The 19,277-nt window shown below is 39.1% G+C and overlaps 1 protein-coding gene across 1 annotated transcript in view; it reads left to right on the plus strand.

The window, feature by feature from the left end:
- The first annotated feature begins 9,588 nt into the window (after positions 1-9,588).
- Positions 9,589-19,277, plus strand: part of lrfn5a (leucine rich repeat and fibronectin type III domain containing 5a) — a 115,887-nt gene continuing 106,198 nt past the window's right edge. Inside the window, exon 1 of the mRNA XM_072457558.1 lies at positions 9,589-9,746. The gene's annotated coding sequence lies outside the window, so the exon portion shown is untranslated. The remainder of the gene's footprint in view (positions 9,747-19,277) is intronic.

Here is a 19,277-nt window from a genome sequence, read left to right on the forward strand (position 1 = left end):
ATATAAAATCAGTGGTGGAAGAAGTACTCAATGATGTTACTTGAGTAAAAGTACAGATTTTGTATTTATTTATTGTGGTTTGGTCAAAAACAAAACGTCTCAACACACAGATACATGTGCAAAAAAAGAAAATCAAGTAATTATAAAACTATCACATTCAAAACTCAAGCAGACCTGAACCATTCAAGCTTCTGAGGAGTCCAGATGCATCATGGGAATTAAACCGTTTTATTTTGCATTTATATATTCACTGGCATCACATTAGGCTTGTGTGCAAACATTTCTTTGCCAAACCTCATTAGTATTTTTTCGTATAGTCTGTGTAAATCAACCAATCACAGCTGATTTCTGATTGGCTGCTGTGTGCGTCGGGGAGGTGTGCAGCACGTCCACGTAGATGTGATGGAGAAGCATGAATGACCCTTGACACCGTTCTGTGCTGGGGACATTTGGATGTTCGTTACGTGCTGTGATACTTCCTCCGCATTATTAATGAATCGGGCGTGTAACCATATGCTAGGGATTGTCAACAGTCGCTGTGGTAATGAAGTAGTGAGAAGTACGCTGTTGATGTGGATGTTTTTATTAGACGGTAATACATTTGCAGAGCAGGAAATTATGTCAAGTAATGTTTGATGAGAATATCTTATTATTATGGCAATTAGTTTTGACAAGGAACCTAATATATCACAGCAACCAGCAGTGCATTGATTGAACATACAACGTTCTCCAATAATATTACACTTTTATTTTCTTGATGAAAACAATTTTGTATTTATTTTTTGTCTATTTTTTTGCCTTGAATGGTAAATAATCAAATATTGATGGGTTCTTTCAGAGCGTTGTTATGGTTTTCAAAAACTATTTTGTGGTTAGAAGTGTCGAGTATAACAACTCTTGAACAATCGCAAAAAGTATATTGAGGTTCACTTTTGTCAAACTGAAGCCGTGTCTGACTCCACTCGTGTCCTCCGTTGTTTGTGGGGAATGCAGCAGCAAGAATATCAAACAATACATTCAAAACTCTTCCGAATTTATGTCCCAGCTAAACATTTACTTATCAAATTACTTGTCCTGACTGAGATACTTTGCAGTCATTATTAACTTTTTGATTGTAAATGAATGAGACTTAAAGGTGCACTGTAAACCTTCTGACAGAGGGTTCGCCAACACATTGTCTGGAACATCAAATAAACTTGCCCATATATTTTAGCATGCTATTACAGACGTTTTTTTTTTAAATATGTTGAAAAACATCCATTCTTACTTAACCCCACCTGCTTATCTTGATGGAGATAAATACCTTTAATGCCATACTGTGGAACATCCCATGCACAGCAGTCAGCCCACACTCATCTTTAGCAGGCGGACATAAATATGCCTCTGAATTTGCGTACTTCCTCTGTCTCTTTCACTTCCCCGTTTGGCTGGGCTGGACCCGGGTTGTGTTTCACACCGAGTGTGCAGGGCCAGTGCCAATGTGAGGGAGATGGAGCCTCATTTGGCTGTGTTTGGCTGCTGGCGGGGCCGGTCCTTCGTCCGAGCTGGTACTGGGCGAGTCGGCATGGATTGATGGGCCGTTGTGGGTGCGTGACGACATGCGCCCAAGGGCTCTCTCCAATGACACTGGCAGTTTTTCTTTGTCTTGACCTTGTCTTCTGTTTTTGGACTATGCAAACAAATACTCAAAGGAAATGAAAACCCTGTGAACTCCGAAGTGAACTTCAAAGGACACTGAATGAAATGAAAAGATAAATGGGAAAGAATGATATTGAAATAAAAGTAATGTCATTGGCCCTTATGAATGAACCTTATTTTATCTTATGGTCCCAGGGACATCTTTCTGAGTTTTGCTTAATGAAATTGACTTCATCCAGTTACACATGCAAAGCAAATGACATTTCCCTCGAGAATAAAGAAGCGGCAGACTTTCCACAATATTTTATCAGGGGATGAAAATGATTCTCCACTATTTTGTCCAAGTTTTATTTTGTAATAATGCTCTACTTGGGGCTTTATCCTCATTGAAAACCCTGCCTTCCATATCAGAGTGTGTAGACTCTGAGTTTATTAGTATTTCCAGCCTTCTTTTTGTTGTGCAATGAACAAATAAGAAGTTTGCGCTGACGGCTTATCAGGCAGCATGCACACCCGTGGACCCCAGCCACGTCAATGGAACAGGCAAATATGAGTGAGGAAGACACAGTCGCAGACAGCAGAGGGGGTAGAGTGCCGTAAACTCATAAACGCACATGCAAACAAGATGGAGCCTGTCACGCCCAAATGTACGCCCGTCAGATAGTCTTTGAACGATAGTGGCTTTGTCTCCCACAAGGCGCACGGCGAAGCAGCTTGTGTGCGGAGCTTATCAGTTTTAGCAATACACCTTTACGGCAGAAGACACACCGTTAGCATCCTTATCTGCGGAGAGTGCGATAACGCTGCAAGGTGCGGAGTAAAGAGCATCTCTCACAATGAGTGGGGCACGCACCTGCCTACAAACCGCTAACACCCTGACAAGCGCAGTCCCTCACGCTTACAGAGCAGCTGCTGTGACCTGGAGCGTTAGTCAACCTGGCGCGCCGCAGAAATGAGTGTCGCCCCGTGATACGTGAAAAGGCCAGTGGCGAAAGGGACGCGCCGTTAGAAAGAAGAGTGTTGAAATGTGTCACGCTACCTTGACGGCCATCTGTGTGTCACTGTTGCTTTACCAATGCTTTGAAAGAGTAGCACAATCGGAACAAAGCGTTCACATTGAAAGGTAAAATTGTCGATAATTTTCTGTGGCAATTGAGAGTCTGTCAGGTATTGTGTCTGGTTTTGTATGGAAAATTGTGTTTACCAAAGAATGCTGTGACACGCTCGCGATCTCAGTTGGAAGGGAGATTGAAATGATTTGCATATTTGCACTTTTGGAGTGTTCATATTAGTGGACAATTTTCAAAGGAAATTGCTTTGTTGCTTTCAAGTATCCCTGTATTTTTAGACAATGATGTGTGGCAGCTAAATGTTGGATTAAAATACAAACATCTCAGAAAAATTCTTTGTGGATTGAATTAACTCCTTGGGCCAGCTTTTGCACAAACTAGACAGGTGTTTAGGCAATAAATAATTACATTTAGAGATGCCAATTTAAAACGTTTTGTGCAATTTAATTATAGAACTGTGTGAAAAAATGTATTGCACGTTTTTCATCATATAATGTTTTCATTCATGACTTTTATGTGTCATTTAATTAAAATTGTTTGCATCATTTTGTTGACATTTTAGTGTTTGAGAAAACTATTGGCATAAACATTAAACTTTTGCCTAATATTTTCGATTTAAAACTTCAATAAACCATACTTTATATTTTGTATTTAAACTGTATAATTATATATATCAACAAATCCTTCTGTACAATTTATCCAAGTCCAAGATTGTACAGTTTGGGGTGTGTATGAGCTATTTTAAAGGCGGTATGGACGATTTTTCGGTGATTTGAGAACGCAGGCGGAAGTGCGCATGCGCACTCCCCCGTGTGGACTGATACAACACACACGTGCGTTTGTTTATTAGCGCAACAGAGCGCATCACATCTCTCGTCTCCCGTAGATTTCTGTCCACTTCTGCGTCAGCTCGAACTGTCTTTCTCCGTCTTCATTTTGCCCCGTACACTGAGGGAACTATATTATGATAGATCCATGCGCTTAGGCACGCGGAAACGTGGGGACGAGCTTGACGCGGCTGCAGGTGAGCGGTAGGTGCGTTTTATGATTGATACGTGGCAGGACAAATGATTGCCACGAGGAAATATGATAAAAAATTGCTGAAAAAAAATCGCCCATATCACGTTTAAGGGCCTTTATGTTTCTGTCCCTTTGAAATGTCTTTGAGGTTACATTGTCCCATATAAATCTAATAAAAATGAAATAAAAAAAGATATCTAGGAGCAAATTGCACAATGTTTCCAGGAGAAAGCTTATATGACGAGATAGCAAACTGACCAAAAAAACAAAGAAACAAAAAAAGGTTTATCCAGTAGTGTCTTGCTTTTAGAGACTCCAAATTGGCTGAAGTAAATTAAAATGAACCAACTGATCACATGTCATGAGCCAATGTGACTTCACCTGGTGCCACTTTGAGGGACTTTTTGATTAATGGCAGGTAAATCTGGTAAAGCTATCCATGCAGTCGATGTGAGAGACGTGAGTGCTCTGCCTAGTCCATTGGGGAAAACAATGGCCACAGATTCACTGAATTGTTGCCAATACTGTACTTGTTTATCACACTTCACATCTTGCATGGCTAAATCTTTGCAGGATCTAAAGCTGTACCACACCATTCATGATGAAGCGTCTCCTATATACAGTGTAGCAGTAAATGTAACTCCTCTCTTGTGCTTGTGCATGTTTTATTATGGTCGGGAAGTGCTCCTCAGCCTTATTATTCAGAACAATGCTGGCCTTGTCACAGCTGTTCAAACTTTTGGTGCTAATGAAGCTCACACTGTTTCCCGGGATGCTTCATGCACTATAGATGACTCAACGGCATAAAAGGCCAACTTTAGTGTTAAAGTGTCTTCCCTTCTGTGTGGCAAGGTGATATTGGAGAGAGGTAGAAGTCTATTAGGTCTTTTTTCATGACAAAGATGGATTAGGATCGAAGTATGATTCAAGGAGACCATTTTGAGTTGATTGGGACAGGCTGGACGGGGACAATAAACACACACAATCTGCTTATTTTTACTCTTAAATGTCATAATCAGAACTAGTTTATTTTCAACGGTACGCAACGCATTCATAACCTTAATGATTCACCACTTTGAGTTTATAAGGACGTTTTATATCTTTCAAAAGCTAAAGTAGAGTTTGTATATCATGCCACTGCCTCCAATTGCATGGAATATTCCACGATATGGAATTAAACTTATCTTACTTTTAGCAACTAGGGTTTTTCATTGCAGCAAAACATAAATAAGTAAATAAATGTGTGCCGACTTGCCTTTTTCTACAGAAACATTGTATTTTCTGTAACAGTAATAGGTAAAGATGATGTAGTTGTAGTACCCTTTTTGTTTCAAATGAAACTACAGTTTATCTTGCGCTTAAAGTAGCAGTAGTAAAGGTTGTTGTAGTATTTCTTCCACCTGTCTGTATTGTCTTATATTCTTGAATACATTTACTTCAATGTAATGTCACCTAAACTCAAAGAATGGAGTTTTCAGAATCTATGTTTTCTGAGGTTCCCATTCCGGTTCATATTTGATAAACTGTAACCTTGAACGCTGCTCGCTCTCTGTGCAGGCTTTGATGCTCACGTTACCTCTGTTTTGAGATGCCACACATAACGGAATGAGGCTGAGCTCTCATTAACTGGAGGTCCACCGCAGCATGGCAGTGAGTCAGCCAGACACCACTCATTAGTCATCCCAGATTATTCCTTTTGTGGGGCTGCACGGAAAACTATCTAAAGCCGCAAATAGCTGCAGTGTTAGGGCCTATTTAAAGCAGATCATAGTGGTGGAGATGGAATAATTAGTGTCACGTTCAGAAACAAAACATCTTGAAAGTGTGATATAACAGTGGTTTTATAGGGCAAGGCTTCACAAATTAGATGCAATATATGTGAGTTTTCAAAGTATCGCTTTTACCGTTCTACAAAATGATACCGGGGTATAGGGATTAAAGGGACGGGGCAACAATCCATCACAACAATCCATAATACATAAATTGTTCATGGTACATTTTGTATAATTTTTGTATAATTTGATAATCGTCAACACCAGATTGTACAGAAAATGCTACTTATCCACGTTCTTGTTGATTGTTGCTGTTTTCACTTGCAGAAAGTGGCACTTAGGCATTTTGTTTGTTTCCAAAGCTCTTTAATTATCCTGACATAATTGTTCATCGGAATTATTTTGGCTGTTATAATCTTGAAGTCCTTACTGAGTGTCTTCTTTTCCCGAACATTCAAAAGGATTCCAGCCGATATGACCTGCTGCCGTCGGCAATAGCCATAACAGCTAATCGATGGGCTGATCCATAGTGACAGAGAGCTTCAGCTTTAGGGGCTTATGCTCATTTTGACACTGTCTTTGTGTGCTCTCCTATACCCTTCCCTCCACCGGACAGAGCCTGACACCAACACAGAGGACTTGACAATCGCTTAGGTGCCATGTAAAAGCTAGTATTATGTGGCGCTATGTGGGAAATGCAATAGAGCAGCCATAGTTATTGTGTAAATGGGACCACCTAAAGCGATGATGTCGTTATAGTGTCACATATCCAGTATAGAGACAGTTATAAGCTGTGCACCTTGCTGATCACTGATCCAAGAAGATCTGATGGGGGATTTTGGTCCAGCTTTCCAATTATTTCAGTCTTTCCATGGTTTTCCACACAGGGCCCTAGATGATCAGACAATCAATGCCCCCGATCAGCACCACAGGAGGTTGATGGTTTGCAGGCTTACAGCAGCACACAGCAGGAAAACGTTAGAGCTGGATAACAACATACAGTACAAAAAAATAACACATTGAAGTAGAAACATTCGAGACGAATGTTGTGACAGAAAACTATTATCAGGACAAAAATGTGGATGTTATTGAATTTGAATGGTTCTTTATTTTCAATTCCAAACAAAATCATGGGGTAACGTACAAAAACATGACATAAGGCAGGTTATTACCAAGTTCTATTGTAGTGTGTTGCTACAATGTGCTATGTGAAATTCAATGCCATAAAAAATGATACAAACTGAACTTTGAGAATTTGTTTTCTATTTTTTGTGTACAATTAATCACAACATGATCACAATATATTATAATAGCAACACGTTTTTTTGTTTTGCTTTTTTCAATGGTCGAGGGTGCGCTACCTACGAAGGCTTGTGCTTTGTAAAAACAAGGAAAGTAAAGTTACAAAGTAAACTTTTAAATGCATAATTTCATGTTTGATTGTTTTTATTCATGTTTAACCTTATTTGTTTTACTGAAGCCAAAATGTGCTCACAAGGCCATCTGACTGAACTGACCAACAAACTAATATTGAAAGGCAAATAGGACAAACACATTGTCACTAGTCAGGGGCATATTGAACCGGAGTGATTTTGGAGAGATAAATCATTGAAACAATATATTTTACTTATACTGTGGCCATAAAACGCCTGATTGTGGAACTAAAAGCCATTGAGCCATTGATCCTCTCACTGGGATCCAGCAGCAGATTAGGTTTTAAATGGGAACTCAGTAGTTGGTGGTCCGCTTTCATGAGATGTATTGAGAATAGAGAGGGGAACTGTCCCATCAGCACCATGACAATATTTCAATAACTGCTGTGGCTGTAAAGGACCAATCAATAAAGTGATTGGGAGCATTGTAGTCAAACGGTATGGCTGATGCTGTTCTATTAGTGTTTAAAAGAAGAGTGGCGTGACATAAATGAAGTCGTTTAACAGCCACAGAAACCACAAGTCAATACATTTCTGAATAAGACTCAACAGGTTTTGATTGGAAATATGGCTGTCAGTAAGGCCAGTATTAACAGCTGAATGTTAAAAATAATTGATTGAGAAAACACTCAGTATATCCCATAAAGGGGTGGGAAATATATCAAACACTTAATTATATCTCAGTTGTTGTTTTAGAAATATGCAAAATGAAACAATTAAACATGAGCTCAAAAAGTCTAGTGTAAGCTCATTAACTACTGTGTAATGTGTTATTTCTGTGCTTTTGTGCTTAATTGTGAAGTCCATTCATGTTTTGTGCAATAATTGAACCTAAGACTAATTACAGGCACATTTGAACACATTCTTGATGCTTTGTTAAAATATCACCTGGATAATAAAAAAACAGTTACTGAGATTTTCATTTGTGTCAATTGTACCCACCTTTTATCCCATATCTACTGTATATCGACCCGTAGTATAGACAAATGTATACGTCCAAAATATACAGAAGTTAACGCTACCACAGGATAAGAATTATATAATATTTGACCAATTAAAATAAATAAATAAATACAAATATAGCTCCCATCGCAAACCCTACCTCCCACAAAGACATACCATGAACTAAGACCATGAACTAAACATATGGACTGAAAATATATGCTTAGTTTCTTTTTGTCCTCACACTTTCTGCCACATTCATTTGTACAGAGAAGGAGTTGAATCCATGACAACCTAAAGCTGAGACACACAGGTGCGTGTGATGGGAAGCACGCCACGCACCGTCCGGTACAGCACAGGGGGTGTAGGCTGTCAGGGCGCGCGAGGAAGGCTTCAACAACTTCATGCAGCAGAACGTGAGCTCCGTCAAGCATTTTTTGTGTGCACAGTCAAAACCGGAAATAGATTTTTATTCCAAGACAATATAGGCGCCTGTGAAGTAATTTTGCTGTGAAGTAGCACACTGTTAAGACAAGCAGTGTGGTTTATGTATTGTTAAAACTGATTGTTAGAACTAATGAGAACATAAAGTCCTGCAATAAAAATGAATACAAATTAAATACAAATAATAGCCTATATTTTAATCTGACATGGGGCATATTGGACAGTATTTATATGTACAACTTTTGGATTGTTCTATTGAAAACATGCTTGTTAAAGACCTATCAATACTTTGTGGTACCATGACAGTTTACTTTCTTTGTGGAATATTCCAGGTGCTGCATGGCATTTTGGCATTTACCTCTGTCTTATCATCATCTTCCTTTTAGTTTGAGCTATCTCTAAACCAAATCAAACAACAACAGCACGCACTAAAACAACGCAAAAAAAAAAAAAAAAAGCAATGCCAATCGATCATTTTAATTTGAAAGGTCTTGCAGGAAGCTTTCTCTGCCGCCTTGCGCTTGACGTCTGCGCGTGGATTAACTGTGTGGGAGAGGCGAGCGGCGGCACAACGGAGCAGCGGGACACACCGTTATCTGCCGCCGTGTGTGACCGCAGGACGCCTTCCCCGGGACCGCAGCCCAGTGGGCCTGGCTCTCTCCGTGCGCTTTCTTTGTGCTCTTTTGACTCTTCTTTTGTGCTCCTGACCGCAGATGAGACGCACGGGAACGGAATGAACGCAGAGTGAGCCCCGTTAACACATAGACAGGACTCTGACAGAGGAGAGACAACTGAATGTTAAAGTGAATTCCCCAAAAGCTGCCGGGCAATGATCGGACTACAACTATTGAACTTGGATTTTTACGCAATCGTCTCACAGTTACCAAACTCTACCTGATTGACTGGATTTGTAACGGGAGTAACACAGACTTCACCGCCCTTGAGGCTTGGGATATTTCGTTGCTTTGTAGTGGAATTCCAACCAAAAAGAAGTGGAAGATTGATGCGCATTGGCAGCGCCGGTCAAGAATCAGGGAGGACATTACATTACAGGCTGATCGGGCCAGTGGGTTTGGGGGGGATCGTTTGAGCTGGTGTCGGATGGGATTCTTCAATTACCCCGCCGATGGAGGGATGAAACCTGGAGGGAGAGGCGCGCACACACACAGCCAGAGCGGGATGGAGTCGTCGGGTGCCGTCAGAATGCAAAACGGTCGCACCCCAACGGAACGGATCTCGGATTAAAATCGAACTGGTTTTGAAACAGCACAGAAAAGGATAACTACATCGTTTCCCCGCAAAGAAAATACTTATGCGGGATTTTTCATTTAACGCGGAGCATGTCTATGTGGAGTTAACTACTCATCATGGGAATTGGAAACCGAATTGCGCTTTGACACGTGACACAACTTCAGCTTTGGAATAAGGTAAAGTACTTTTTTTTTTCGTTTTTTAGACACACATCATCATGGCTTCTTCTGTGTTGTGGCTGAGTGGCTGCGTCAGTTGGAATCGGGTGAATTTAGAGTCTGTTCCGTGGTTTGGGACGGGAGAGAATTACTTAAGCCAATTCGTCATCTCGGTTGGTGTTATATATACGTCTAAATAAATAAATGAATAAATAAAAACCATCCAAAGCACGAGGTGGCACCGGCGAGTGGGATTTGGTTGGAATGTCCCTGTGCGTAAAGCTGGGTCGCCAGGTGGAATGGATAAAAGCAGCTTTGCCTCCATATGTATCTTTGCAGAGAGAGAGAGAGAGTAACGAATGGGAGCTTTTTGCGTTCGGCTGCTTTAAGTATAGAGGTCAGCTGGACTTGTCTCTAAGTGCTTTTCTGTCGCCTCCCAGCACACTTGCAAGGCGCTCATTTGCCCCCTTAAAAAGCTTCATTGCGCCTGGCCGTCTTGTGCGCACGCGGCCTTTCCTGGCGGTTTGCGTAAAAGGCAGCAGAGCAGAGAGTCATGTGGCGTCTCCCGCTGCGCGCACGGCCAGAGAAATTGAGCCTACGGAATAAATTAGATGCAGCATCGACGTGAGTGCGTCTTGTAGGCTTTTGCTGCGCCTGCGCAAATGGACTGTACCTTGCTGGCACTGGGCAATACTGATGGAGGTGTTAAACGAGTGGTGTGTGCGTAATTTCATGGGTAAATCTGGTGTGTTAATGGATTTGCGGCAGGAAACTACAAGGCAAGAATGTTTAGAGTGAATGGGGATAGTTCTTTAATTAGGGCTTTAGGGGTTGACATCAAGACAGGACCTGCCTGGCAACATTATGTATTATAGGGACGTATTATCGTTAGTTAATATTGAACTGCAACATCATTCGATTTACATTTTACATTTTGTTAATCGCAAACTGCAATATTGATCTAAAATTGCTTAATGACAAAAACAAATCAATTGACTTCCTGTGTAAAAGTGCAGAACTGACAGCAGAGCGGTAATAAGCAGCAGTTATTGATATGGTTATTCAAAATGTCAGAACTCTATATGTGTCAATTGGTCTCCTATTTTTTTTCAAATCAACATAGCTAAGCACACAGATGTGGCGGCAACTGGGAGTGGGTTAAAACAGGAATTTTTTGAGCACTCCAGCCTCGTTGCAGGACAATAAACTCAAACATGCAGGGATGAAGGAAAATACAACTTTGAGGAAATGAATAACGAGGAGACACAGTTGTAACAAGTATCTAAAAGCTTGTTGAAGTTGATTTTGCATAATATGTCCCCCTTTAATAAGCAGAAGTTCTCATTACAAACAAAAGATGCGGAAAACAAATTATTTAGATTTCCTCAATTCCAATTTTCCATCAGTTCTATCTTCCCCTGTTATGGCTTGATCCTGGTCTAGTCGGTCCCGTGCAGTGGTTTGGATTTGATAATTAAGCCGCCAAATGTATGCACACGGGCCACTCATGCTGCTGCTAATGGGCCATTGGATGCGAAAGCATTATGCAAATGATTCCAAGCCCCTGCAAAGCATTGTGTGAGAAACGGGTGATTTCCGCTCCATTTTACTTGTTTAGAATCCTATTTATGAATCAAAAGACTGGTTTGCCTTGTCATTAGGCACAGAACAAATTGTGGTGAGAAGTAGTTATGTCCAGCAAGGGAAGTGTAATGGAAACTATAGACACATCAACAAATACAGGCACAATGACCACACATATGTTACAGAATAGACTTCTTCAAGCTACTGGACATTGGTTAGATTCACTTATACTAAAACACAGCTAACTTAACTAACTGCAGTTTTCTGATTTGGATATTTCTGAGCTACTGGAACCAATCCCATTAAAACATTGTTTTTCCTATTTAATAAGGTTTGTTTTTAATGCATTTATTTATTCAAATTATGATAATAAATATGACAAAGTTATAACAACAGCAAAATTGAATCCATGGTCCTAAGGCAGGTAAAAACATTAAACTAGACAACAACAGACACATGCCTTGACATTACAAGACATTACACATTAAACCTAAAAGATAACAGACATTACAAGGGAAACAGAGATTATTTACGGTAAAAACAACAGTCAGAAGTCCATAATTCCATGCCTCTGATAGACACCATCATTTGGCTAAATTTGGTCTTGCGCATTTGTACATTGTTGTCTCCTCTAGTTCATGCTCTGGTGCTTTTTCCAATGTATGTTGAATTTGAATCTAAAATGAATTTAGGATGTCATTATTAGAGTAGACTTTGGAAATACAATTTACGTCTCCCATCTTCAAAATGACTCCTTGTACATCAGCTTGGTATTCTGGGCACAAAAGGAATACCTCTTATTTGTTGTATTCCCAATACCAAAAATGACAATATATACCAATATCGCATATATATCTTTTTGACCAGTGTTTATCTTGCTAACCCCAATTCTGTGACTTTGCAGCCCTGTATCTGACAAAGGGCGGCATGCTCCTGCTGAGTGGGTGGCGGGGCTCTAATTCAATTTATCCCGCTGCTCACAGATAGACAGAGAAGAGAGTCGGCGAGAGAGCACAGATGTTAGGGGACATTTCCCATTAGAAGAGCAGAGGCAGGATGATATCACAACCTGACCTGACATTTGCCACATCTGGATTGATCTGGCTGGGAATTCAGAGCATGTGTTCTATTTGAGGAATAAATAGTGCATCATTGAAGTGGTAACAGATTGACTGAAGGTAAAATGACTTGAATTTTGTTCATATTAGCACCTACCACAATACGTTTCGAAATGCAATTTGATTTTTGAGTTACTATAGCGCCCTTTTAGAAAGCATAATTTAAATATGGTGGCATAATGGTGTGCCTCAGGGTTCAATAGTGGGCCTCTTTTTTATTTGTTTATTCTATCTAGTACACACTATAGTTTTCAAGTTGAAGATACTAGAGTGGTTGTCTGTGGGGTAGTGACATATTGTAGAAAGTCAGGCAACAAAAAAACCAAGGCCAAGTCAGTTTTAGAAAATATACTTTATTTGACATTTGTAGGAGGGGGACTGACATAGATACAAATACAAATTGAATAACCTATTCAACAACTTGCTAGCTTATTGTACCTGCACATAACACATTTTGTAAGTCATATAATTATCTATATTGATCATGTTAATGCATTTATGTCCCATACTTTTGCATACAGAAGCTAGAGCACCCAGGCCTACGCAGCACTGCTGGGAAAACACAGTAACTCTAAATAAATTGCCTGTCTTTGCCAAGGCAGGATTAGTGTTTGGCTGGCTGCTGGCTCCAGTTAAGTTCCTGCTTAAAATCCATTACTGATTCTTTTAATTACATTAGAATAGCTGTTGCATGTTGTTATTGTTGTTGTTATTTGCCGTGTTCCTGTACATTTTTTGTGTGGAAATTCAGCAACAACTGCAAAAAAAAAAAATATATTGATCCTGTTAGTGTGGCGCTGCAGTCTATTTATATCCCATGTTTTAGGGTTATGTTTAATAGAATGTGCCACCAAATGTATTGAGCTGTGTGAAGTGGGTAATTATTGTAGTTGCAGTAGTTAACAGTACAAAAAGTGATAGTACTAACTGGCTGTTGCACAACTTATGACAAAAGTAATACATATATAAATGATAACAATAGTAAAATGTATATAGTAGTAGTAACCGCAGCATTATGCGTGTTCTCCACCTCTCACTCATAGTTGTTTAGTTCTAGACTTCCGAAGTATGCCATGAACTATTGCACACATTTAGTTGTCACATGACACAAGAAGGGATTCAGTACATCCATATTTGCATTTTATTATTTCATTTTTTTGAAGGTTTTTTGGCCCATAAGTTTTATTAGACAGAACAGCTTTACCGTGAAATGGGGATGAGAGAAAAGGGAGGACATGCAGCAAATTGTGAGAGTCGGGATTCAAACTCACGGCACTATTGCCGGCTGCACCTGGAGCTTGGCATGTGTGCTGTCGCATTAACTCGACCATCGAACAGCACCCATATTTGCATTTCAAATTAAGAAAACACTCTGATGTTGTCTTGCTTTGTGAGTTTCTTTACTGCATGTGTAAGTGAAACAGACAGTAACATATGGCTGCAACAACCTCAATGTGTCATGACAGTGTAAAAAAGACTGTGGCTGTTGTGACTGCTTTACTAATGAGCTGCAAACTAATAGATTTACATAGTCACACTGAGAATTTATGAAGAAATCTCATCTGTGCTTTCAGGTTGGAACAGTATACTAACATACTATGCTTCATTAAAGCACTGGGTAAGATTGTAACAACATTTTGTTCTTCAAGTTGATGAAAAGGAATCAGGAAAATTGACCAAGGATTTGAGTGACCCTGTTATCTTGTGAACGCAAGTGTTTAGGGTCAGAACATCTCCATATCTTTTGCTCTCGAGGGTTTCCCTGTCTGAAGTGATCAGAGATTGTTTGAAGAAACCGTTGGCTGTTGATACTCATATAACGATCAGATGAGCAACTGTAGCTACATGCAAGAAATGTATATATCTTCAAAACCAGAGGCGTTGCATAAACAGATGATCACACTGTTGTGCCTGGTTGATGAATTGGTCCAAACAACATGGTTGCACACTTGTCTACAAAGCGCTCTACTTAGAACTTGACCCATGCTCTATCAAACACATATCTTCAGCCTGGATGTGGGGGTTTTCACTGCCCTTTTATCAACTCAAAAGCACTTTGTAGTTGTGCCTCTTGAGAATATTATCAACATCTTAACTGGTCTGTGTGTTTACTAAAAAAACTAAAAAAAAACCTCACGTTTCACTCTAAAATCTAAAGCTTGCTCTGTCTTCTCCTTTTTTCTGTTGCCACATATAATTGGGACTAACCTCTAAATAAAAAAGTCAACTAATACACTTAGATATCATCAACTGATTAATCAACAAAATGACTAAGGATCTACAGTCCAATTTATATGTTCAAATGAGGTCCAGTTTTCAGTATTGCATTTTGTGCTATATATTTATTTATTTACTTTTGTTTTATGTCCGCTGCTGTGGACTAGCAGTTAAACTAATGTATCATTGCTGTGAGTGTTGATGTAAGTTGACAATATTATTAATATATGTAATGAGTTGTAGTTCTAATTTACCATGACAGTTGTTTTATATGAGCTTAATGCATTTCAGCACCAAGGACAGCGTTCTGTCAAAAGCCGAGTCTATGAGCATCATGAACATCTCCAGCTCGAGTTTACTCCCTGATAAGAAGGACGGGTGACAACAGGTTTCACCACAACCTGTAGGCTAAGTGTATTTGAGAATGTTCCCCCGAGACCCTGGACAAATGGGAAATGGTGATGCACAATGTTTTTTTGTTTTTTTTTCGAATACCAGAGGGACTAAAAACTGAGGAGATTAAATGGTGCATTTAATTAAGAGGCTTGGGATCAGGAAGTCAGAGATCAGTCTCAGCTCATGCCAACAGTAGCTACATTTAGCCTAGCTTGTTAGCGTGGGCCATCTGTTCACACACAGATTAGTGCTAAACAGCAGGCTTCAAGTGCTTCTACTTCAATGCTATATAGGCACATTTTAGAGAACCTCTGGAGAATATATTAATACATGGGATATAGTCAAATTCAAATTATTTCAATACCTATAAATAAAAAAAATAAAAAAGTTATTCTCTTGTCTGCCAACTTAAAATTTAGGTAAATGTGAAGTAAAACAGATAATTTCTTAAAAAACTGTAAGAAGATAAACTGCTACTGTAGATTGAAATAAAGGACTATTGTTCCCTCTGCACACATTTCAAAAGTGAACACCCGAATAAACACAGATGTTTGGAATGCAGCATAAATTAAGTCTAAGGAATCTGTCTTGTTGCAGTGCACACGCAGCCATTAGAAAGCCTTGCTGGTTAAATGTCCTTTAGTAGTATGAATTCCTATCAAATATACATCATCTTTCCAATGTTGTGGCCAATGTGAATATCGAAGACGGATCAGAAGAGTTTAATAATGCGTTGTATCAATGAAATTTCCCCATGTGTGGACAATAAAGGATTATCTTATCTTATCTTATCTTATACATCTTATCATTTACCATAAGCCCGAGCGTGTCACTAAGAGAAGATTTGTCGAACATTTGTTTTGGCTATTACCATAACATCACACAACTTGTTTTTCTTTTTTCTTTGGTATTCTGGCACTGTAACTAAGATTCCAAAATTGACTTTAACACTAATTTGTGGAGTTAGTCGTGTTCAGAGGCATCGCTACACAACTTGGCCTTGTTCCCAAAAACACGGGACTATACTCCTATTTGGTGAATTTTGAGTTCTTCTTACATGGATGACAGTGATTTGAACCTGCCAAGCTGATTATAAGCAACACATATTGTTGCTATGGATTCATGGGGGGTTAAAAGTGATTAAGATAAGACTTTAGTGAAATCAGTCCCTGGTAAATCCTCATCATGGAACTAAAATACCTGTAAACTCTAAATGTAATGGCTTGAGAATTGGCACTGTTGTAGAGTATTGTATACTAAGAGAAGACCATTTTTTATCTTATTCTCACGGTTTCACTCATAGCTCCATCTCAGCATTGGTATTAATGGATTCGGTTTAGAAGGGTGCATTGCTCTAAATTAGCAATTAGGCTGCTCCGCAGAAATACAATGGCTGTTATAATAGGTGTGCAATGACATTTAAAAATTGGAAATAATGAAGTCAGCGAGACCAATCTAATGGATGGAATATAGAGTCTATTACCAGTTAAGGTCAGGATTACTGGAAAACTCCACACAGAGAGGCAGAGAACAACTCCTAAACGACTGATTCTTCACAGAAACAGATGTGAGAATAATTGATAGTTGAAGTATATTTGGGGCAAAAGATCCAAATGCAGATATTTTGTATGAATTGTCTCATGTGAAATTTGGCATTGCAGCACTAAGTACAGCACCGTATAAACCTTGGGCTGCAGAGTGAATCAGCACCATGGACAGCACTTACAGCTCCAGTTAGTTTAGCGGACCGCCACAAAGATTACAAATGCCTGCAATTAATAGCACCAGTAACATTATGAATCCAAATGAGTGGCTGTTCAGTTTGGTCATTGTTTTCCAATTTTCTGAGAATAAGCTTAGAAAAGTGTTGGTGTATTCCAAGATAGGCTCACAGTCATCCATGGGGGTTCAGAACAATGAACAATTAGGACCGTTATCATAACAATTAACAATTTAAAACCAAAATATTTTGAATGGGATAAAGTATTCAAAATGTTGCACAGAACAGCAAGTTCATCCCCATGATGTGGGATACTTGAAACACAGAGTATGTAACAATGACACTTTGATGAGCATAAAGGCATGAGTTGGATGATGAAATGTCATGATTCATTGTCTTGGTGGGCTGTTGTTTGTTTCTATAATGACCTTTGAGTGGGAAAGTCAGACAGTTACACACTCAGTCAGTCCAGTCACAGTCACAGTCAAAACAGAGATGACCTTAAGTTTTGGAGCTCAATTTGAAAAACGAGTTGAAGAAGGCGACAGGAGTTATACGGTATTTAGGTCCAGGGTCAGAAGAAAATTGTCTGACTCATTATCAATTTAAAGTTCTGGTATGTAGAAAAAATAAAATTAATAAATAATGACAACTGACTGTTACTTGGCTTGTTCCCTTGAAAAAGTTGTTTTATTTGCTATAATATTCCAGAGTTTTGGCATAAAAAGTATCTTTTTGGAGAATGCATAGTTTTAACTTTCTATTTCCATGGAATCATGCAGATGACTTTCCACCTCTAGAAAGTTGCATACTGTACTGTACAAGATTCTGTCAAACAATGGTGTATACGTCAATCTTAAAATATATATAAAAGCACCTGCTATCATCTAAATATACTTTCTCAAAATCTTGCCCCACAATGTCAATTCAGTAATGCTTCCTCTACATTTGGATAGACACTTCATAATTAATGCAAAAGGCTCAACTGGAGAGCAGTAGTGTGTGGATCCATAAAAGAACAAGCCTCTCGCAGCAGACACATAATGTAGCATGCTAACAAAACATGCACTAATGTAAGCAATACACACACACCCACGCATACATACAGGCAAGTGCAGTGATGTAGACCCAAACCACAGCCGTCCTCTGGGAGATAAAGAAACGACTGACTTGACTATTTACCAGAACTATCATCATGAGTCAGCACATTTAAAAGTGAGGTGAATATTTAAAGAGACATCTTGAAGCAAACATGCATTCATACAGTATTTTTTGAGGGTTTTGCAAAAAAAATATCACAATATCACATTTAGTGTTATGATTATTGTGACAAGATATGATATATTTCATGATAATTGACACCATGGCCAATCAACAGTAGATAATTATCTTCCCATTATCTAATAGATTACCAATTAACAGTGTTTGACCAACTTTGTGAAATCAAACTTTCTTAATGATCAAAGTTAGTATCTCATAAAGAGCCACTGTGCATACATACATACATACACACACACACACACACACACACACACACACACACACACACATACACATACACATACACATACACACACACACACACACACACACACACACACACATACACACACACACACACACACACACACACATACACACACACACACACACACACACACACACACATACACACACACACACACACACACACACACACACACAAATACATACATACATACATACATTGAATTAAAAAATTGTTAATATTGCTTCTCAAATTTACACAATTATAATATTTAGGCTACGCTTTTCAATTAATTATCTTGACATGCATATCTCTGTGTCCAATCTTCAACTAAAACTACATACTGAGGATGTTTCAAGGTGTCAGCGATTTAGAATGTTGTAGAGCGTCCACACTACACCACTGGACTGAGTGTGATTATAGAGTCTGAGCTCCACACTTAACAGCTGACAGCCATTAGAGTCCACACTACACCACTCTGACTGAAGACACTTTCATTCTATGAAATACAATCAATAATCCACTCAAACAACTTTAGTTTATAATATTAAGAGAGATCTATAATAAATAGAGAGCAATTTATTAATGCTTAATTTAGGCTATTGTATTTCCTGACTTTTCATTGGTTAAACAGTGAAAAGTCACCCCTGGCCCACCAAAACAAGTGTAGCGATTAGCAAAAGGAAATCAAAAACTGTTGTTGAGACTGCACGGACACTGGCATTTGCTCTAGATTCTGTGGCAGAGCAAAGATGAAAAAGTTGGACATGCTTTCCCTGGAATTTATCAGAGGAATCGCTCTGTCATTTGTATCATTATGAGGCAGACATGAGATGTGCCAAGAGGAGAAAGGGGAAGGTGAGTATTTTAAGTGTAAAAATAGTGCTTGTGCCCTTTCTGCATTATTAAGCTGATGTTTGGGCAGGAATATCAAGCATATGCCTCACTGTTGTCATTGTTAATGCATTGTTCTTTCTGCAAAGACGAAATAGAATGTTTTAGTTTCC

This window comes from Eucyclogobius newberryi, unplaced genomic scaffold, assembly GCF_026437365.1.
Source record: "Eucyclogobius newberryi isolate DKJ021-1_F unplaced genomic scaffold, fEucNew1.0.hap1 SCAF_21, whole genome shotgun sequence".
Classification (NCBI taxonomy): domain Eukaryota; kingdom Metazoa; phylum Chordata; class Actinopteri; order Gobiiformes; family Gobiidae; genus Eucyclogobius; species Eucyclogobius newberryi.